This window comes from Oncorhynchus mykiss, chromosome 13 (assembly GCF_013265735.2).
Source record: "Oncorhynchus mykiss isolate Arlee chromosome 13, USDA_OmykA_1.1, whole genome shotgun sequence".
In the NCBI taxonomy this organism is placed as follows: domain Eukaryota; kingdom Metazoa; phylum Chordata; class Actinopteri; order Salmoniformes; family Salmonidae; genus Oncorhynchus; species Oncorhynchus mykiss.
Window position 1 is genome coordinate 62,135,380 of NC_048577.1, and position 24,293 is coordinate 62,159,672.

The following is a 24,293-nucleotide window of genomic DNA, read 5'->3' on the forward strand; positions in this document are numbered from 1 at the left end:
ATGTTGATAAACCTACAGAGGACAGAGAGTGGTGTGAGGGGGTCGGCCATGTTGATAAACCTAGGGAGGACAGAGAGTGGTGTGAGGGGGTCGGCCATGTTGATAAACCTAGGGAGGACAGAGAGTGGTGTGAGGGGGTCGGCCATGTTGATAAACCTAGGGAGGACAGAGAGTGGTGTGAGGGGGTCGGCCATGTTGATAAACCTAGGGAGGACAGAGAGTGGTGTGAGGGGGTCGGCCATGTTGATAAACCTAGGGAGGACAGAGAGTGGTGTGAGGGGGTCGGCCATGTTGATAAACCTAGGGAGGACAGAGAGTGGTGTGAGGGGGTCGGCCATATTGATAAACCTGATGAGAAAGAGTCCCAATTCTCTGTCCTTTTTCTAGATGTGTGCACTTGCACACGCCCCGTCATGTATTTAAAAGCATATGATTGGTGTAAGCATTGGCAGGAGTGAGTTTCCATTGTTAGGCTAAAACAAGTGTACACTTTGGGAGAAGGGTGGAGAATCGGGACACAGCCATAAATAAATGTTGATGAGACATGATTGGTCCCCTGTCCATCTGGCATTTAGCCCCATGCCTTTAACGATGTCATCCCTTTGTAGGTGGGGCCTGGTTACAGGGACTCTCCAGGGGTGTGCCGAGGCGGAGCGCCATCAGCTGGGAGAGGGGCTTTGTTCAAGGAGCTATTGGTTACCCTACACAGTATCTAGCCTACACCATGGCGCCCTTGATGAAAATGTATCACTGTCATTCCCTGTGTGTGTGTGTGTGTGTGTGTGTGTGTGTGTGTGTGTGTGTGTATATATACGCACGCGTCGCTCAACACGTGTGCGCACGTGTGTTATAGTGAGTCAGCTGTATGTACATACAGTATGTTGTGTGTATAACTGTCCATGGAAAAAAAAAATATATATATATATATATTGGTCGACCGAGAGTTGTCTGTTCTATTAACCAAATCGATTGGTAGAAATTGTTAAACGTGTTTTGTTCCAAATATAGGCACATTCTGTGTTTTAATCAGATCAACAACAGAATATGCACAGAGCTTGTCTGACGCTTTAAGCGCACTGTTTGATTAAAATCATTAAGACACAAATGACTAGAGGGAGTCCGACTGCAATTGATTTGATTGTGCTCAGACTTGCTGCGCTGTGTTAAAACAAAGAAAAAAGGACAGCGTGTGACTAGCACCCATCGTCTCTCTCCTCCACGCTGCAGCACCACTACAGAGCTTCAGTGTTTATCACGATGTTCATGTTGCTGATGCTGAAACATAATTACAGCCATCTGACTGAAAAGTTCTGTTACCAAAATCCCTCATTTGTTTAAGGAAAAACATTCCCTATTCCCTCAACCCTTGCTCTTTTTATGCATCGCATGCACGTGACCAATAGGGCCTGACCTATAGCATATCATAATCACATCAATAAAGTGTTTATAAACAAACTCCGAACACGTGACAGCAAAATGGATGCAGAGGACGTGACAAAAACAGGAAACGGGAATGTTTACTGGTTGCTTAGGAGATAAAAGGGGAAGTCAGATTTGTGGGATAAATGTGGCGAGTTGTGGAAAACACCGAAGATCAAGAACAATAAGGTGAGGAGCCAGCGCCAAACAGGTGCAGTTAGATTACAATATCATTTATCTAACCATTTGGAACAATGTAAACACTAAATAAATAAAGCGTACCAGAGAGTCTGTTGTAACGTTGAGTTTTTTTTGTAAAGCCTTTATGACGGCAAAGACTAAAAAACAGTCGCATTCATTCGTGAATGCAATTTACAAAATGGAACGGTTGATTTATTGTTTAAGCAAATTATTCAAGGGTCACTTTAACTTTTTTTTGTTACGAAAATGCTTGAATTGCATTTCAAATCATGAATGACTCATATGCTGTGTGATGACATGAACAGATAAATGACTGATACAGTAGCCTATAGAAGGCCTAGAAGTTATGGTATTTTGGCCTACAGCTCGATGGTGGTTATACAAGGCTGCTATATTAAGCCTACTAATGATAGCATGACTTATCAAATCAAATTTTATTGGTCACATACACATGGTTAGCAGATGTTATTGCGACAGCCCGACAGGATGCTCTCAACTGTGCATCTGTAAAAGTTTGTGTTTTTTTTACAAGCCAAATTTCTTCAGCCTCTGGGGCCCTGGGACCCCACAAGGGTGCGTTCTCAAATTAAAACAACTTCTTTGCTCGCTTAGAGGACAATACAGTGCCACTGACATGGCCCGCTACCAAAGTCTGTGAGCTCTCCTTCTCCGTGGCCAACGTGAGTAAAACATTTAAACGTGTTAACCCTCGCAAGGCTTCCGGCCCAGACAGCATCCCTAGCCGCGTCCTCAGAGCAAGCGCAGACCAGCTGGCTGGTGTGTTTACGGACATAATCAATCCCTATCCCAGTCTGCTGTGCCCACATGCTTCAAGATGGCCACCATTGTTCCTGTTCCCAAGAAAGCAAAGGAGTTAAATGACTATCGCCCTGTAGAACTCACTTCCGTCATCATGAAGTGCTTTGAGAGACTAGTTAACCTTTCTGATCTCCCCATCCCGGATCCGGGATCGTGAATACAGACTCAAGCTCATTACCATAACGCAACGTTAACTATTCATGAAAATCGCAAATGAAATGAAATAAATATGCTAGCTCTCAAGCTTAGCCTTTTGTTAACAACACTGTCATCTCAGATTTTCAAAATATGCTTCTTAACCATTGCAAAACAAGCATTTGTGTAACAGTATTGATGGCTAACGTAGCATTTAGCATTAGCATTCAGCTGGCAACATTTACACAAAAAAACAGAAAAGCATTCAAATAAAGTCATTTACCTTTGAAGAACTTCAGATGTTTTCAATGAGGAGACTCTCAGATAGCAAATGTTCAGTTTTTCCTGAAAGATTATTTGTTTAGGACAAATCGCTCCGTTTTCTGCGTCACGTTTAGCTATGAAAAAACCCCTGTATCCAGGATTGTGTAAATCTATCAGCAAGCTCATTAGCATAACACAACGTTAACTATTTATGAAAATCGCAAATGAAATGAAATAAATATGCCATCTCTCAAGCTTAGCCTTTTGTAAACAACACTGTCATCTCAGATTTTCAAAATATGCTTCTCAACCATAGGAAAACAATCATTTGTGTAAAAGTAGCTAGCTAGCATTAGCATTTCGCGTTAGCATTTAGCATTAGCATTAGCGTTAGCATCCAGCACGCAACATTAACAAAAACATAAAAGCCTTCAAATAAAATAATTTACCTTTGAAGAACTTCTGATGTTTTCAATGAGGATACTCTCAGTTAGATAGCAGATGCTCAGTTTTTCCAAAAAAGATTCCTTGTGTATTAGAAATAGCTCCGTTTTATACATCACATTTGGCTACCAAAAAAAATCTGAAAATTCAGTCCTCAAAACGCGAACTTTTTTCCAAATTAACTCCATAATATCGACTGAAAACATGGCAAACGTTGTTTAGAATCAATCATCAAGGTGTTTTTCACATATCTCTTCATTGATACATCGTTCTTGGACACATGCTTTCTCCCCTGAATCAAATGGTAAAGTAGAAGCAACTGGCAATTGCGCACCGAATTCGACGCAGGACACCAGGCGGACACTTGGAAAATGTAGTCTCTTATGGTCAATCTTCCAATGATATGCCTACAAATACGTCACAATGCTGCTAAGACCTTGGGCGAACGACAGAAAGTGTAGGCTCATTCGTTGCGCAATCACAGCCATATAAGGAGAGAATGGAAAACAGAGCTTCAGAAATTCTGCTAATTCCTGGGTGATGCATCATCTTGGTTTCGCCTGTAGAATGAGTTCTGGGGCACTTACAGACAAAATCTTTGCAGATTCTGAAACTTCAGAGTGTTTTCTTTCCAAAACTGTCAAGAATATGCATAGTCGAGCATCTTTTCGTGACAAAATATCACGCTTAAAACGGGAACGTTTTTTATCCAAAAATGAAATAGCGCCCCTAGAGCTCTAAGGGCCATATCACCTCCACCCTACCTGATACCCTAGACCCACTCCAAGAGGTCCACAGATGACACAATCGCCATCACACTGCCCTATCCCATCTGGACAAGAGGAATACCTATGTAAGAATGCTGTTCATTGACTATAGCTCAGCATTCAACACCATAGTACCCTCCAAGCTCATCATTAAGCTCGAGGCCCTGGGTCTCAACCCCACCTTGTGCAACTGGGTCCTGGACTTCCTGATGGGCCACCCCCAGGTGGTGAAGGTAGGAAACAACATCTCCACCCCGCTCCTCAACCCACAAGGGTGCGTTCCCAGCCCTCTCCTGTACTCCCGGTTCACTCATGACTGCGTGGCCATGCACGCCTCCAACTCAATCATCAAGTTTGTAGACGACACAATAGCAGTAGGCTTGATTACCAACAACGACGAGACGGCCTACAGGGAGGAGGTGAGGGCCCTCGGAGTGTGGTGTCAGGAAAATAACCTCTCACTCAACGTCAACAAAAGAAAGGTGATGATCGTGGACTTCAGGAAACAGCAGAGGGAGCAACCCCCTATCCACATCGACGGGATAGCAGTGGAGAAGGTGGGAAGTTTTAACCTCTAGTAACACCCCATCCCGTGAACGGGACCGTTGTCATCATCTGACACTAATTAGCATAACGCAACGGACATAAATATTCCTAGAAAATATTCCTATTCATGAAAATCACAAATTAAATATATTGAGACACAGCTTAGCCTTTTGTTAATCACCCTGTCATCTCAGATTTTCAAAATATGCTTTACAGCCAAAGCTAGACAAGCATTTGTGTAAGTTTATCGATAGCCTAGCATAGCATTTTGTCCAGCTAGCAGCAGGTAACTTGGTCACGGAAATTAGAAAAGCAATCAAATTAAATCGTTTACCTTTGATGAGCTTCGGATGTTTTCACTCACGAGACTCCCAGTTAGATAGCAAATGTTCCTTTTTTCAAAAAAATATTATTTTTGTAGGTGAAATAGCTCCGTTTGTTCATCACGTTTGGCTGAGAAATCGCCTGGAAATTGCAGTCACGAAAACGTCAAAAAATATTCCAAATTAGCTCCATAATATCGACAGAAACATGGCAAACGATGTTTATAATCAATCCTCAAGGTGTTTTTCAAATATCTATTCGATAATATATCAACCGGGACTGGTGGCTTCTTAGTAGGATAGAGAGAAACAATGGCCACATTTGTCCTTTACGCACCAAACACAGAGACTTCAGCTGACCACTGACGCAATGTTGACGTTCAGGCTCATTTTTCAAAATAAAATCCTGAAACTATGTATTGTGACACTAGACACATTAGGGAAACCATAGAAAAAGTAATCTGGTTGATAGCCCATTCACTGCTCAATAGGGACGCATAGGAACGCAGAGCCTTCTAAATAAGAGTCCCTTCCTGTTTTGATTTTTCTCAGGCTTTCGCCTGCAACATCAGTTCTGTTATACTCACAGACAATATTTTTACAGTTTTGGAAACTTTAGAGTGTTTTCTATCCTAAGCTGTCAATTGTATGCATATTCTAGCATCTTGTCCTGACAAAATATCCTGTTTACTACGGGAACGTTATTTTTCAAAAAATTAAAATACTGCCCCTTAGTCACAAAAGGTTCAGTTCCTCGGCGTACACATCACTGACAAACTGAAATGGCCCATCTATACAGATAGTGTGGTGAAGAAGGCGTAACAGCGCCTCTTCAACCTCAGGAGGCTGAAGAAATTTGGCTTGTCACTTAAAAACACAAACTTTTACAGATGCAATCGAGAGCACCCTGTCGGGCTGTACCACTGCCTGGTACGGCAACTGCACCACCCTCAACCGCAAGACTCTCCAGAGGGTAGTGCAGTCTGCACAACGTATCACCGGGGGCAAACTACCTGCCCTCCAGGACACCTACAGCACCCGATGTCACAGGAAGGCCAAAAAGATCATCAAGGACAACAACCACCCGAGCCACTGCCTGTTCACCCCGCTATCATCTAGAAGGCGAGGTCAGTACAGGTGCATCAAAGCGGGGATCGAGAGACTGCAAAACAGCTTATATCTCAAGGCCATCAGACTGTTAAACAGCCATCACTAACAGAGTGGCTGCTGCCAACATAGACTCAAATCTCTTGCAACTTTAATAAATGGATTTAATAAAGCTATCACTAGTTACTTTAAATAAACACCACTTTAATGTCTACATATCCTACATTACTCATCTCATCTGTATATACTGTATTCTACACCATCTAATGCATCTGGCCTATGTCGCACAGCCATCGCTCATCCATATATTTACAGTGCCTTGCGAAAGTATTCGGCCCCCTTGAACTTCGCGACCTTTTGCCACATTTCAGGCTTCAAACATAAAGATATAAAACTGTATTTTTTTGTGAAGAATCAACAACAAGTGGGACACAATCATGAAGTGGAACGACATTTATTGGATATTTCAAACTTTTTTAACAAATCAAAAACTGAAAAATTGGGCGTGCAAAATTATTCAGCCCCTTTACTTTCAGTGCAGCAAACTCTCTCCAGAAGTTCAGTGAGGATCTCTGAATGATCCAATGTTGACCTAAATGACTAATGATGATAAATACAATCCACCTGTGTGTAATCAAGTCTCCGTATAAATGCACCTGCACTGTGATAGTCTCAGAGGTCCGTTAAAAGCGCAGAGAGCATCATGAAGAACAAGGAACACACCAGGCAGGTCCGAGATACTGTTGTGAAGAAGTTTAAAGCCCGATTTGGATACAAAAAGATTTCCCAAGCTTTAAACATCCCAAGGAGCACTGTGCAAGCGATAATATTGAAATGGAAGGAGTATCAGACCACTGCAAATCTACCAAGACCTGGCCGTCCCTCTAAACTTTCCGCTCATACAAGGAGAATACTGATCAGAGATGCAGCCAAGAGGCCCATGATCACTCTGGATGAACTGCAGAGATCTACAGCTGAGGTGGGAGACTCTGTCCATAGGACAACAATCAGTCGTATATTGCACAAATCTGGCCTTTATGGAAGAGTGGCAAGAAGAAAGCCATTTCTTAAAGATATCCATAAAAAGTGTCGGTTAAAGTTTGCCACAAGCCACCTGGGAGACACACCAAACATGTGGAAGAAGGTGCTCTGGTCAGATGAAACCAAAATGGAACTTTTTGGCAACAATGCAAAACGTTATGTTTGGCGTAAAAGCAACACAGCTCATCACCCTGAACACACTGTCAAACATGGTAGTGGCAGCATCATGGTTTGGGCCTGCTTTTCTTCAGCAGGGACAGGGAAGATGGTTAAAATTGATGGGAAGATGGATGGAGCCAAATACAGGACCATTCTGGAAGAAAACCTGATGGAGTCTGCAAAAGACCTGAGACTGGGACAGAGATTTGTCTTCCAACAAGACAATGATCCAAAACATAAAGCAAAATCTACAATGGAATGGTTCAAAAATAAACATATCCAGGTGTTAGAATGGCCAAGTCAAAGTCCAGACCTGAATCCAATCGAGAATCTGTGGAAAGAACTGAAAACTGCTGTTCACAAATGCTCTCCATCCAACCTCACTGAGCTCGAGCTGTTTTGCAAGGAGGAATGGGAAAAAATGTCAGTCTCTCGATGTGCAAAACTGATAGAGACATACCCCAAGCGACTTACAGCTGTAATCGCAGCAAAAGGTGGCGCTACAAAGTATTAACTTAAGGCGGCTGAATAATTTTGCACGCCCAATTTTTCAGTTTTTGATTTGTTAAAAAAGTTTGAAATATCCAATTAATGTCGTTCCACTTCATGATTGTGTCCCACTTGTTGTTGATTCTTCACAAAAAAAATACAGTTTTATATCTTTATGTTTGAAGCCTGAAATGTGGCAAAAGGTCGCAAAGTTCAAGGGGGGCGAATACTTTCGCAAGGCACTGTATATGTACATATTCTTATTCATCCCTTTACATTTGTGTGTATAAGGTAGTCGTTGTGAATTTGTTAGATATTACTGCGCTGCCTGAACCAGAAGCACAAGCATTTCGCTACACTCGCATTAACATCGGCTAACTATGTGTATGTGACCAAAACAATTTGATTAGAATTTCCTATGGACTAGAAGCGAGGCAGCCCTCTGTTGGCGTCATCTTAAATCATAATGATAATCATAATAATAACAACAAGGAGATAAAGAAAAAGGAGGGCTATTATTAGAAAATGTTGTTTTTCTGAAAATGTGTTAGTGTTTAAATAAGCAATACCAGAGGCTGTTCAAATCACACACAAAAAGTTAGTCTTTATTAGACAATAGCAAAGATTAAAAACAGCCAAATTTGTGAAATAGTTTATCCGACATGTGGTTGTGTGAGGCTTGGTGCTCACAGAATCAGTAGGCTATTAAACACTCAACCAGCCAACAGAAGCAGGATCTGTCTTATTTCTGTAGATATACAATCTATACACAATAACCCCATAATCACAAAGCAAAAACAGGTTTAGAAATGTCTGCACATTTATAAAAAATAAAAACAGAAATACCTTATTTACAGAAGTATTCAGACCCTTTGCTATGAGACTCGAAATTGAGGTTAGGTGCACCCTGTTTCCATTGATAATCCTTGAGATGTTTCTACAACTTGATTGGAGAACACCTGTGATTGGAAATGATTCGGAAAAGGCACATCTGTGTAGATAAGGTACCACAGTTGACAGTGCATGTCAGAGCAAAAACCAAGCCACAAAGTAATTGTCCGTAGAGCTCCGAGACAGGATTGTGTCGAGGCACAGATCTGGGGAAGGGTACCAAAACATTTCTGCAGCATTGAAGGTCCCCAAAAACACAGTGGCCTCCATCATTCTTAAAATGGAGGAAGTTTGGAATCACCAAGACTCTTCATAGAGCTGCCCACCCGGCCAAACTGAGCAAATCGGGGTAGAAGGGCTTTGGTCAAAGAGGTGACCAAGAACCTGATGGTCACTCTGACAGAGCTCCTCTGTGGAGATGGGAGAACCTTCCAGAAGGACAACCATTTCTGCAGCACTCCACCAATCAGGCCATTATGGTAGAGTAGCCAGACGGAAGCCACTCCTCAGTAAAAGACACATGACGGCCCGCTTGGAGTTTGCCAAAAGGCACCTAAAGGACTCTCAGACCATGAGAAACAAGATTCTCTAGTTTGATGAAACCAAGATTGAACTCTTTGGCCTGAATGCAAAGCGTCACGTCTGGAGGAAACCTGGCACCGCTCATCACCTGGCCAATACCATCCCTACGGTGAAGCATGGTGGTGGCAGCATCATACTGTGGGAATGTTTTTCAGTGGCAGAGACTTGAAACTAGTCAGGATCAAGGGAAAGATGAACAGAGCAAAGTACAGAGAAATCCTTGATGAAAACCTGCTCCAGAGTGCTCAGGACCTCAGACTGGGGCAAATGTCCACCTTCCAATGCAGGAGTGGCTTTGGGACAAGTCACTGAATGTTCTTGAGTGGCCCAGCCAGAGCCTGGACTTGAACCCGATCGAACATCTCTGGAAAGACCTGAAAACATCTGTGCAGCGACGCTTCCCATTCAACCTGACAGAACTTGAGGATCTGCAGAGAAGAATGAGACTAACTCACCAAATACAGGTGTGCCAAGCTTGTACCCAAGAATAATCAAGGCTGTATTCGCTGCCAAAAGTGCTTCAACAAAGTACTGAGTAAAGGGTCTGAATACTTATGTAAAAATGTGATATTTCAGTTTAAAATGTTTAATACATTTGCAAAAATGTCTAAAAAACTGTTTTTTTCTTTGTCATTTTTAATCAAAGTCATCAATTTTAGAATAACGCTGTTTGTGTTTCCCTGCTCCTCACTTCTTAACAGCACATGCCTTAACTGTTTTCCTCAACACCAATATGCTGGTTAACTTTGATATCATACACATAGCAACATGGTCTAGGAAAAGGCGCCAATTCAACAGCGCACTGATGTTTCAGAACCGCTGACAGTGACCACTATCCAACGAGGGAGAAAGCCGAGTAGTCCACTCTGACGGGCGTGAATCAGACAGGTGTCTTGTACATGATGAAATGATTATTTTTTGCTTCTACTCGACTAAAGACTTCTGCTTGACCAACAGCATATAGACCAAACATTAGACTAAATGTGATCAGCCCTAGTTGTGTGTCCATTGAGCAGGGACACACCAAGAGACATGCAGGAGGGTCATTCTTCAAGGATACCTCCATCATCTGGACTGCTGGCTCAAAATGGTGGTGCTTGGGATGGGGGGTTAGGGAGGTGGGGTTGAGGGTTAGGGAGGGAGGTGGGGATACGGTTGAGAGGTTGGGGGAAAGCCACGTCTTCCACTTGACAGCAGTGTAACAAGATTATCAGGGCTGTAAGAGCAAACAAAAACCTGCGGCAACCCGCTTTGGAATCCAGATTACAGCAGCACCTCCCTCTCTGAATACTAAGCGACACTGAGGGGGACTATCATAATGGGGGCGCGTGCTTTGTTCAGATGCCTAGAGAAGACGTTATTCGTAATAGGCCTATAGAGACTCAGCCGATGGACTCACCAACACACACACAAAAATATTCACTACAGAAACATGCACACAGACAAATTGTATTAAAACAAACAGATGACTCACTAAAAACACACAATGCATGCACACAAACATTACATGCACACCCACCCACCCAATGATTTAGCCTGTCACTGCTGATTCCTGAAAGGAAGCGTGGCGGCGCTAGGCATCGGCAGCTCCCTAATGAAGTGGATAAACTAGGCAGTGGAGGTGCATGCTGATGAAAGACCAACAACCAGCGCCACAACAGACCAACAGCCAGCGAACGACACAACTACAGAGGCAGTAAAGGTCTGTTAAATGAACAGCTATCTTAAATGATAGGTTCAATAATGATTCTCCACACCTAGGTAATAAGATCACCTGCTTAAGTTCATGCTTGTAGATACTTTAAAAGGTAGACTCATATGACATAGATGCAAAGTAAACAGTGGGTCAATGTCAAAAACAAGTAAGAACGTTGAAGTGCAACGCTAAATTTGACCTCTTTTGGTCCAGATGCTTCCACACTGTGTGAGAGCAAAGTCTTGCATCTCACAATATCTATGGTGCTGCATGTGGCAACGTCATTTCGGTGAGTCTACCTTTAAGATATAATTATCTCACCTGCTTAAATTCATGCTCCACACTGAAGATAAAATTATATTGCACCTGGCAGCTTAAAAATCATGCTTCTCCGCATCAAACTTAAAATAAATCTCACCTGGACAAAATCATGCATTAAGACAAGATGAAATGATCTCACCCGTTTAAAACCCCTGCTTCTCCAGCATGTGTACACTAGGCCTAGACCATGTGGTCTGCTCCACCACATTACTGGTTTTGTTCCTCCCGTACGTCCTCTAAAGCACTCACACAGTGCATCTGCAGGTTACCACAAGCAGCAGGAAGAACAGAGACTATTGCAGCGCGATGCAAGAAGATGCACTCACACAATGTAACGGGTAGTTGACACTATGCTACAACAAGGTGATAGCTGCCAGACAACAGCAGCAGAGGAGTTTAGCCTCGCGCTTCACGCTCTCTTGCAGGAGTCTGTCCGGTACTACTGTTTAGAGAGTTACTGACTTTTCCTTTAAGTATAGTCAACACTACATGCCTGATAGGAGTGCCACCAGTTCCCCTCCCTCCTTTAAGTATAGTCAACACTACATGCCTGATATGAGTGCTACCAGTTCCCCTCCCTCCTTTGAAGAAAATTAGAAGATATTCTGACCTAATCATCCCTCCCTTCAGCTGAGTGAAGTCAATTATCAACCAAGCTGCATGTGTCGAGAGCCATTTAACTGCAAATGAAAAATCTGACTCTGCTGGTAGCTCAGGAAGAGTTACCAGGAGTCTGGCTCAATTTATGCATATAGGAAAGAAAGAGAAAGAGGGGGAGGGAGAGAGAGAGAGAGAGAGAGAGCTGTTATTCAGAGCGTGAAATAAGAGTGACAAAAGAGAGAGGGTAAATCGTTCAGCGGCTTTCAAAGGGAAAATGTGTGAGGCGCTATCAATGGTGGGAAAACATTAAGCCAACACCTTTTCCCATTAAGAGGTTGGAGTGATGAAGAGACATTTCCTAACATAACCAGAAATTGTTTGCCGAAATGAGGATGGCATCTTTTACAAGGACTGTCCCTGTAGTAGAGGGCCCTTGTATAATGATGATATGTCACCTATGCTGCCCTGCTTTCCCATGGAATAAATGAGTGGTTGATTGCAAAGAATTTAAGGGGACATTCTTCCTACTGCCTCTGAAGATCTAAATGAGTTCTAGAACCTGAGCTTGTAGTGGTTTATAAAGCGTCTCAGAGTAAGTTCTGCTGATCTAGGATCAGGTCCATCCCAGTCCTTGACCAATGTAGGCTAATCTTATTCATCATGATGTACAAGGCAAAACTGATCCGAGAACAGCACTCTTACACGGAACCCAAACCGGCTGTGTGCGTGTGCCATCGTGCATAAATTGATTTTGTCCCCCTACACCAAACTCGATAACGACACGCAGGTTAAAATACCAAAACAAACTCTGAACCAATTACATTAATTTGGGGACAGGTCGAAAAGCATTAAACATTTATGGCAATTTAGCTTGCACTTGCTAGCTAATTTGTCCTATTTAGCTAGCTTGCTGTTGCTAGCTAATTTGTCCTGTTTAGCTAGCTTGCGGTTGCTAGTTAATTTTCCCTTTTTAGCTAGCTTGCTGTTGCTAGCTAATTTGTCCTGAGATATAAACATTAGGTTGTTATTTTACCTGAAACGCACAAGGTCCTCTACTCCGACAATTAATCCACACATAAAAACGGTCAACCGAATCATTTCTTGTCATCTCTCCTCCTTCCAGGCTTTTTCATCGTTTAACTTATATGGTGATTGGCATCTAAACTTTCATAGTATTACCAGAACAACCGGCAACGGTTCGTCTTTCAATCAATGAGGAGATGGCGCGTGGGCACCTGCTTCTATAAACCAATGAGGAGATGGGAGAGGCAGGATTTGCGGCGCGATCCGCATCAGAAATAGGAATTACTTATATTTTAGCCCTTGGGAACACAGACGCTCTTTGACGCGCAGTCAGACTATCAGTCTGAGCGACTTTATGAATACAGTCTCTGGAGTCCATCAGGCATGAGGCTCACGTGAGTGGCCGAGGATAGACATTTCAGAATCATAGCCGAGATCTAATCTGATTCCCAAGAAGATTGTTTATTTAATATAAGATTTATTTGGATAGCTCTCAAAAGTCTGTCAGAGTTGGGGCCTGTGGTGTAGACTAATGTGTCCCAAATGGCACTCTATTCCCTATATAGTGCACTATTTTTGACCAGAACCTTATGCAGGGAATAGGGTTCCATTAGGGATGAACCCCATGATTACTAGAAACTGAGAACACGTCATCACACTTCAAATTGAGGAATAAGAAACGTTTCTCCACCTGAAAGAGGAACGACTGAGTCTTGACATACAGAACAAACCTTATCTAGAGTAAAAATACTTCCTGTGTGCTGGTTGTTGCCATAGATGAAGAAATACTCAACATGTTCTTAAGTTGTAAAGCTTTTTTAAAACATAGGATCTGCTGTTTTAGCAGAATCAACATGTAGAAGAGTTGGAAAAGTAACAAAACGTCAGCCGATATTCTTGGCTCTTGGTTGCAATCTGCTGTCCATCATTCAGTGTTGTACTTTAGGCCTACACCCAAGCTACACCACAGATTAGGCCTAGACAACATTTTTGTGTGAGGAAGTTCTGTCAGTTGTTCAGCATATATGTTGAAAGAAAACTGGAAAGCAATTTCAGCACACTCTTAGTACCTGTGATTTGGTGTTTTCTAAAATAAGCCAAACTTGGCTAGGCTTGTTTCCAAGTTGAATACAGTGCCGTTGTGGTCTATTGAATCGATATTGTGTCGAGAGCTGCAGTGGGACTCGGAGGAGAGCGAGGACTTCATTGGCCTTCAACGCTCTATCTGCCCGGAGGACTTGATTAAAAGGGAATCGCTCTTGATACATCAGCAGCCATAGCCTAACGCTGGCAGAGGGAGGCAGTGAGAATTGCAGGCAGCCCACACACACACACACACACACTGGTGAAATGTTTCAATCCATGAACTACCATTACTGGATCCTATATGTATTACCGACCTTAGGACTACAATAGAATACAACTGTATTGTCCATATTGAACAACGGAAATGTGTCCAGTTTCTCTACATGAGAGTAGGCTTCTCTGGAACAGGAACAGGTCAGTCATTTGTAGTTAATTGTCTCTGTATGGTTAACAGCTCATCAGTGTCGTCACAGTAAGCAAACAGAAAGCTAGGCCTACTCTGTCTGTCCAATCCACCGTTGCTTTGGTAGACTCGTTAAACAACAAGACAATGTCGTTCGGCTACCACTGTAATGTTATGCTACAAAAATCAACTCTGCTATTTGTAGGGTTTTCAGTGATTTAGTGGACCATCAGACAACTGACTGAATTGAAAACAATTGTCTCATCATGTAGATAGTAACCTATGTACTACGCGCACACACAGGTGGAAAAAGTACTCAATTGTTATACATGAGTAAAAGTAAAGATACCTTCATAGAAAATGACTCAAAGAAAATGACTCAAGTAAAAGTAACCCAGAAAAATACTACTTCAGTAAAAAAGTATTTGGTTTTAAATGTACTTAAGTACAGTGGTGGGAAAAGTACACAATTGTCATACTTGAGTAAAAGTAAAGATACTTTCATAGAAAATGACTCAAAGAAAATGACTCAAGTAAAAGTAACCCAGAAAAATACTACTTCAGTAAAAAAGTATTTGGTTTTAAATGTACTTAAGTACAGTGGTGGGAAAAGTACACAATTGTCATACTTGAGTAAAAGTAAAGATACTTTCATAGAAAATGACTCAAAGAAAATGACTCAAGTAAAAGTAACCCAGAAAAATACTACTTCAGTAAAAAAGTATCTGGTTTTAAATGTACTTAAGTACAGTGGTGGGAAAAGTACACAATTGTCATACTTGAGTAAAAGTTGTTTTTTTAAATGCATTACATCAAATTCCTTTCATTTTGCAAACAAGACAGCATCATTCTTACATATATATTTTATCTGCAGACAGACTGGGGCACACTCCAGCATCATTCTTACATATATATTTCATCTGCAGACAGACTGGGGCACACTCCAGCATCATTCTTACATATATATTTCATCTGCAGACAGACTGGGGCACACTCCAGCATCATTTAGAAACACCGTTTTTGTGTTTATTGAGTGCGACAGATCATAGGCAGTGGGAATGACAATGCATTCTTTTGATTGGTGCATGAATTGAACAATAATTCTGTCCTGTCTGAGCATTCTAAATGTAAGTACTTTTTGGTTCCAGGGAAAATGTACGGAGTAAAAAGTACATTATTTTCTTTAGGAATGTAGTGATGTAAAAGTATATCAAAAATATAAATAGTAAAGTACAGACACCCCAAAAAACTAATTAAGTAGTACTTTAAAGTATTTTTACACCCCTGTACACACACACACACACACACACACACACAAGGCTAAACGTCAGCATTCATAATAAGTGTACAAACTCTGGTTCATGGTTGATGTTCATGTAAATGAAGCACACATTTTTCATATGGTACAAGTAACATTGACAAATAAAATATTGGAAAAGTAAAATTGACAAGTAAAATATTGGAGAAGTAACATTGACGAGTAAAATATTGGAGAAGTAACATTGACGACTAAAATATTGGGAAAGTAACATTGACAAGTAAATTATTGGGAAAGTAACATTGACAAAGCCTCATTTGATGTCACAGATGTTGCCTACTTAAAACAGGTCAACCAAGTAAAGCACATGAAAGTAAAAATGACAACGCTTTGCCTGCTGTGCCTGGAGGATGAAAGAACAAAGTGCTACTTTTTCACAAGTCCAGAGAGGTAGCCTATATCGCAACACTCAGCAATCATAATCCCCTTCCGACGACGCCTTGCAAAGAGTTTCATCACCAACAGCCCCTCCTTCCATTAAACAGAAAACCCTATATTCTCTCTCCATGTAGCTACAGCAGCACTTCTGTTTCCCCATGTAGATACAGCAGCACTTCTGTTTCCCCATGTAGCTACAGCAGCACTTCTGTTTCCCCATGTAGATACAGCAGCACTTCTGTTTCCCCATGTAGATACAGCAGCACTTCTGTTTCCCCATGTAGATACAGCAGCACTTCTGTTTCCCCATGTAGCTACAGCAGCACTTCTGTTTCCCCATGTAGCTACAGCAGCACTTCTGTTTCCCCGTGTAGCTACAGCAGCACTTCTGTTTCCCCATGTAGATACAGCAGCACTTCTGTTGCCCCATGTAGATACAGCAGCACTTCTGTTTCCCCATGTAGATACAGCAGCACTTCTGTTTCCCCATGTAGATACAGCAGCACTTCTGTTTCCCCATGTAGCTACAGCAGCACTTCTGTTTCCCCATGTAGCTACAGCAGCACTTCTGTTTCCCCATGTAGATACAGCAGCACTTCTGTTTCCCCATGTAGATACAGCAGCACTTCTGTTTCCCCATGTAGCTACAGCAGCACTTCTGTTTCCCCATGTAGATACAGCAGCACTTCTGTTTCCCCATGTAGATACAGCAGCACTTCTGTTTCCCCATGTAGCTACAGCAGCACTTCTGTTTCCCCATGTAGATACAGCAGCACTTCTGTTTCCCCATGTAGATACAGCAGCACTTCTGTTTCCCCATGTAGCTACAGCAGCACTTCTGTTTCCCCATGTAGATACAGCAGCACTTCTGTTTCCCCATGTAGCTACAGCAGCACTTCTGTTTCCCCATGTAGCTACAGCAGCACTTCTGTTTCCCCATGTAGCTACAGCAGCACTTCTGTTTCCCCATGTAGATACAGCAGCACCTCTGTTTCCCCATGTAGATACAGCAGCACTTCTGTTTCCCCATGTAGATACAGCAGCACTTCTGTTTCCCCATGTAGCTACAGCAGCACTTCTGTTTCCCCATGTAGATACAGCAGCACTTCTGTTTCCCCATGTAGCTACAGCAGCACTTCTGTTTCCCCATGTAGCTACAGCAGCACTTCTGTTTCCCCATGTAGATACAGCAGCACTTCTGTTTCCCCATGTAGCTACATCAGCACTTCTGTTTCCCCATGTAGCTACAGCAGCACTTCTGTTTCCCCATGTAGATACAGCAGCACTTCTGTTTCCCCGTGTAGATACAGCAGCACTTCTGTTTCCCCATGTAGATACAGCAGCACTTCTGTTTCCCCATGTAGATACAGCAGCACTTCTGTTTCCCCGTGTAGCTACAGCAGCACTTCTGTTTCCCCGTGTAGCTACAGCAGCACTTCTGTTTCCCCATGTAGATACAGCAGCACTTCTGTTTCCCCATGTAGATACAGCAGCACTTCTGTTTCCCCATGTAGATACAGCAGCACTTCTGTTTCCCCATGTAGATACAGCAGCACTTCTGTTTCCCCATGTAGATACAGCAGCACTTCTGTTTCCCCATGTAGCTACAGCAGCACTTCTGTTTCCCCATGTAGATACAGCAGCACTTCTGTTTCCCCATGTAGCTACAGCAGCACTTCTGTTTCCCCGTGTAGATACAGCAGCACTTCTGTTTCCCCATGTAGATACAGCAGCACTTCTGTTTCCCCATGTAGCTACAGCAGCACTTCTGTTTCCCCATGTAGCTACAGCAGCACTTCTGTTTCCCCATGTAGATACAGCAGCACTTCTGTTTCCCCATGTAGATACAGCAGCACTTCTGTTTCCCCATGTAGCTACAGCAGCACTTCTGTTTCCCCATGTAGCTACAGCAGCACTTCTGTTTCCCCATGTAGCTACAGCAGCACTTCTGTTTCCCCATGTAGATACAGCAGCACTTCTGTTTCCCCATGTAGATACAGCAGCACCTCTGTTTCCCCATGTAGATACAGCAGCACTTCTGTTTTCTGTTTCCCCATGTAGATACAGCAGCACTTCTGTTTCCCCATGTAGCTACAGCAGCACTTCTGTTTCCCCATGTAGCTACAGCAGCACTTCTGTTTCCCCATGTAGATACAGCAGCACTTCTGTTTCCCCATGTAGCTACAGCAGCACTTCTGTTTCCCCATGTAGCTACAGCAGCACTTCTGTTTCCCCATGTAGCTACAGCAGCACTTCTGTTTCCCCATGTAGCTACAGCAGCACTTCTGTTTCCCCATGTAGATACAGCAGCACTTCTGTTTTCTGTTTCCCCATGTAGATACAGCAGCACTTCTGTTTCCCCATGTAGATACAGCAGCACTTCTGTTTCCCCATGTAGATACAGCAGCACTTCTGTTTCCCCATGTAGATAGAGCAGCACTTCTGTTTCCCATGTAGATACAGCAGCACTTCTGTTTCCCCATGTAGCTACAGCAGCACTTCTGTTTCCCCATGTAGATACAGCAGCACTTCTGTTTCCCCATGTAGATACAGCAGCACTTCTGTTTCCCCATGTAGCTACAGCAGCACTTCTGTTTCCCCGTGTAGCTACAGCAGCACTTCTGTTTCCCCATGTAGATACAGCAGCACTTCTGTTTCCCCATGTAGATACAGCAGCACTTCTGTTTCCCCATGTAGATACAGCAGCACTTCTGTTTCCCCATGTAGATACAGCAGCACTTCTGTTTCCCCATGTAGATACAGCATCACTTCTGTTTCCCCATGTAGATACAGCAGCACTTCTGTTTCCCCATGTAGATACAGCAGCACTTCTGTTTCCCCATGTAGCTACAGCAGCACTTCTGTTTCCCCATGTAGTGAAAGCAGCACTTATGCAGACAAGAAACCCCAAAACACATGCTGTGTATTTCCGAAGGGAAATTATTTTCTCCTGATTAGGTATAACTAACTAACTACTGTGTTGCGTCAGCCATACAATACATAGGCATTTGCAGAGGTGTTGGTTCATTTTCTGTGACGATGTGCAGCAGTGGATTCTTGCCCAGTGGTTCATCACGTGGGCTAGGCTGGTCAGCCTGTCCCAAACATTGCCAATCGGTGTCAGTAATATCCCTCAGACGATGGTGCCGACCCAAACCGTACCGACTCGGATGGAGTATCAAAGGTGGTCCTTTCCAGCACAGTACCAGCAACTACGATGGATGTAGCCATAACCAGGCCAGCTCCACTCGGCTCAGTAGAGTGAAATGGGCTTTACAGTCCAGTAGCTGTGTGCACCATCCAGCCACGTTCACCTCTAACAGTGGCCAGCCTTGTTTTATCTTGGCCACCTCTAGAAGGGCCATAAATCTCTGAGCTGATCTCACCACACCACCCCAATCTCATCCTGCCTGCCACCTGCTGTGGCGCTATTCAAGGCCCCCTCATCTGTTCTCGTTACCTGCTGTGGCGGGACGGGAGACAGGAATTGAGCTTTATTGCAAATCTGGGTCTCTGACATGGGGCTGTAGCTATCTGCGCAGTATGTCGACCCAAACACGCTTTGCTTGCCTGCACCAACGAGGATGATGAAATAACTTGGAAATCGGAGCAAGAGAGAAACTTCAGAGACTCTACGCAGATCCTATCTGTGCACCCCTCCTCGCCCATTTAGGCTACTCAACAGTTTCCAAGGTGACTGGGAAGTAGAGCTGGACGATATATGGAATGAATGTTTTTGTGAGATATTACAAATGCCTGCATCGCACTAATCATTTAAAAAAATACAAATGTATGAGCGTTTATGTCAGCATGTTGTCTTTTTGGTCTCGTCTCCTTCACGCCTTCTGTGCAGTGCACCTAACCATTTACACCAGAGATCTGTATATAATGATGAGATGCTCATGTCTCCGTCCATAACAATGGGAGTCGTTGTCCCAAAGACACGAAAGCAGGTGACAAGCTCAGGTCCAAAATAAGCCCAAACGTATTGGCCTTATTTGACAGATTTTGGAGAGTGAAACTTCTTGCATCACCTCTTCCTCTCTGTTTATACACACACACACAAAACCGCTCCCCCTACACTCACAACAACAAAGATGAGAGATAATTTATTCCTCTCTGACAAGAGGTTTCAACTTGCCATTTGGTCCAACAAAATGTGTCATAGGGATACCGAAACAAATTGAGACATGATTTTACTGTAATAGAGGAGAAGTTGATAATGATGCCCTTTTTACATCTCAACTGCTGAAATTGCACACAAGGCAGACACCAGTAAAACAGGAATGAATGAACATTGATTCTGGAAAACTAATGGTCAGTTTGTCACGTGGAACCGCTAGCAGCATCTTAGCCAGACCGTTATACTCGCTGTCTAGTCTGTTTATAATACCACGTAGCCCTAGCAGCATCTTAGCCAGACCGTTATACTAGCTGTCTAGTCTGTTTATAATACAACGTACCCCTAGCAGCATCTTAGCCAGACCGTTATACTCGCTGTCTAGTCTGTTTTATAATACCACGTACCGCTAGCAGCATCTTAGCCAGACCGTTATACTAGCTGTCTAGTCTGTTTATAATACAATGTACCCCTAGCAGCATCTTAGCCAGACCGTTATACTCGCTGTCTAGTCTGTTTATAATACCACGTAGCCCTAGCAGCATCTTAGCCAGACCGTTATACTAGCTGTCTAGTCTGTTTTATAATACCACGTACCCCTAGCAGCATCTTAGCCAGACCGTTATACTAGCTGTCTAGTCTGTTTTATAATACCACGTACCACTAGCAGCATCTTAGCCAGACCGTTATCCTCGCTGTCTAGTCTGTTTATAATACCACGTACCCCTAGCAGCATCTTAGCCAGACCGTTATCCTCGCTGTCTAGTCTGTTTTATAATACCACGTACCACTAGCAACATCTTAGCCAGACCGTTATACTCGCTGTCTAGTCTGTTTATAATACCACGTACCACTAGCAGCATCTTAGCCAGACCGTTATACTAGCTGTCTAGTCTGTTTATAATACCACGTACCGCTAGCAGCATCTTAGCCAGACCGTTATACTAGCTGTCTAGTCTGTTTTATAATACCACGTACCACTAGCAGCATCTTAGCCAGACCGTTATACTAGCTGTCTAGTCTGTTTATAATACCACGTACCGCTAGCAGCAACTTAGCCAGACCGTTATACTAGCTGTCTAGTCTGTTTATAATACCACGTACCACTAGCAGCATCTTAGCCAGACCGTTATACTCGCTGTCTAGTCTGTTTTATAATACCACGTACCACTAGCAGCATCTTAGCCAGACCGTTATCCTCGCTGTCTAGTCTGTTTTATAATACCACGTACCACTAGCAACATCTTAGCCAGACCGTTATACTAGCTGTCTAGTCTGTTTTATAATACCACGTACCCCTAGCAGCATCTTAGCCAGACCGTTATACTAGCTGTCTAGTCTGTTTATAATACCACGTACCCCTAGCAGCATCTTAGCCAGACCGTTATACTCGCTGTCTTGTCTGTTTATAATACCACGTACCACTAGCAGCATCTTAGCCAGACCGTTATACTAGCTGTCTAGTCTGTTTTATAATACAACGTACCCCTAGCAGCATCTTAGCCAGACCGTTATACTCGCTGTCTAGTCTGTTTATAATACCACGTAGCCCTAGCAGCATCTTAGCCAGACCGTTATACTAGCTGTCTAGTCTGTTTATAATACCACGTACCCCTAGCAGCATCTTAGCCAGACCGTTATACTCGCTGTCTTGTCTGTTTATAATACCACGTACCACTAGCAGCATCTTAGCCAGACCGTTATCCTCGCTGTCTAGTCTGTTTATAATACCACGTACCACTAGCAGCATCTTAGCCAGACCGTTATACTAGCTGTCTTGTCTTGTTTTATAAAATGTGCAATAAGCTTAAAAACACAATTATATAAGGAATTGGCAACTTGTTCTCATTCTGAGAAACAAGGTAGGTCACATGATTCAACATCTAAACAAAGTGGCCAGGCTAGCATGCTGTTCAAACAGTTGGAGACGGACAGAAGGGTGTGTTCATAACTGTTCTGCCTTGTGAGCTAGAAAATAGATCCAAGTTGGCTAAACTTGAAATATAAAGATTAGCTGGCTACTCCACTAGCACTTGGGCTTGTTTATGAGACCTGTGTTAATGTTCTATAATGCCTGCTACTAGTTAGTCATTATTAGTGAATATGCATTATGCATAGTTCTGGTAAAAAAAATATGTAACAAAAATGGCATTTTCATAGACGGACTTGAAATCCAGACAAGTGATTATTGCAAAAAAGCAAGTTAAACTATTTTTATAAAATAATACAATTATTAGTGGGTCTTATATTTTGCTTAAGTATAATTTCACAAGCCCTACATTTATTTGATTATTTCTGACTGTTTTAAAATGCTGTGTATTTGGCCTTTAAATTGTAAAACAAAGCTTAGAGAATTTCATCGATATCGATGTGATTTGTCCACAAGTTTGAAAGAAAAAAAAAAAAAGAGAGATGATTTTTAGGCCAAACCGCCCAGCCCTACTGAGAAGTAAGTAGGTAACTCAGCCTCTGAGCAACAAAAAAAGGCAAACGCATATTGTCACTGCCCACCACTAAAATAGTACCATGGCACTTATAGTAAAAGCTATTCAAAGTGCACCATTAAGAGTTGCTGGCAACCAATCAAAAAACAGCTACATGTAACACAAATGAACCATCATTACCTAAAATAAAGACATCAGTATTAGATTAGCCTATATGCCACCAAATCATCCCATGTCCAAAGCATATTGGCGAACAGTATTCAAGCAACATAAAAACCAATACAGCAGTGATTGACAGTGTTGGATTATATTTTCTGAAACAAAAGCCATTCACTACAGAACGGCGGGTTTAAACGAAATGTGACCCAGTTTAACATTACTTGACATGGCGAATAGCAAAACGGGTTGAAAACAGTGTGGTTTCTTTATGTATGAAATACATTTTGGTCAATATAATAGATACAGGATATAGCACACAAAGAAATCCTATTAAATTACTTTTTAAAATAGTATTCTTAAAATACTCGATTTTAGAATTGTATGATAGCACACTTGACTGCTTGCTGATGGATCCTAAAGAGAACCTTGCAATACAGAGAGCTGATCCATTTCTCCTCATCAGAATGCATTGCAGCCAGAGAACAAGGCAAATTGAATGATTTATGCTCATCCCCATCATTCCACGAGCAACAAGAGGACTGCAAATCAACACTTGACCATTTCACTACACATAATCTCTAGGATAACGACAGACGGCTCGCTGATAAATATCATCCATCCTTATCCGCCCAGACCTTTGTCCGCTGGTGGGGCCATGTTTCGGGTGGTTTCCTTCTCAGACGTCCAAATAATACATAATTGTGATGATTCAGCAACGTGATAAAAATTCCTAGATGGCATTTATCTACGAACATCAAACGAAACGTACAATGTGTAAGGTTAGCTATCCTGGTGTGTAAACACTGAACATTGACAGCGGAGGCTTGATAAGACATCGCGGGTGGTGGCAACGTAACCACTGGCTAAATGACTTCGGCAGGTGAACCAGTTTGCTAACCTCTACCGCCATCGAACACGATTGGAAATGCCAAGCAATCGACTGTTGAGCAATGCAAACTTGCATCTATCAAATCACCAAGCTGTGCACATATATACATTGTATCACAAAATACTGTCGAGCCCTTGTTTTATCGTGCTGATTTATGTCACAAATGAAGCCACCAACCTGATCGCGCTCCGACAACCGTCGCTTCGGCTCGCGCTTCGCTCAGCTCTGCAAGGCACGCTCGCACAGATATGAAGCAGCAGGTTTGAACAGCTCCAGACCTAGTTACAGTATGTGCATGACTAGGCAAACTACACGAAGCTAAATAAGCAGTTGGATTGCAGGATATCCATTTAGCAGAAGCCACCTATATCTGGTTACACTTTTTTTCTCTCGACAACCCTCAAGCTGTCACTACTACACTACACCACTGCTTGCGCGTGACTAAATACCAGTATCTGTGTAGTAGCCTACAGACTCCCGCCTGCTGAACAAGCAAGGGAATCCCCATACTCAGCTAGTTAGGAATTACAAGATACGCTTTTTTTATTAAAAAAAAATATTATAATGTAACATGTTCATCTAATTACAAACCATGTCGTCATTCACACACAGAGGCTAACAAGAGTTGAGACGTATACTATAATAAATTACTTGATAGTGCGCTGAGTT

The 24,293-nt window shown here is 42.6% G+C and overlaps 1 protein-coding gene across 2 annotated transcripts in view; it reads right to left on the reverse strand.

Annotated features, from left to right (window-relative positions):
• Positions 1-24,293, reverse strand: part of LOC110487058 (transcription factor MafG) — a 39,310-nt gene that overhangs the window by 14,595 nt on the left and 422 nt on the right. The window contains exon 1 of one of the 2 annotated variants that reach the window (XM_036941818.1): positions 23,802-24,077. The exons of the other annotated variant lie outside the window; for it this stretch is intronic. The gene's annotated coding sequence lies outside the window, so the exon portion shown is untranslated. Of the gene's footprint in view, positions 1-23,801; positions 24,078-24,293 lie in introns of those variants that run through there. 2 annotated transcript variants of the gene reach the window in all.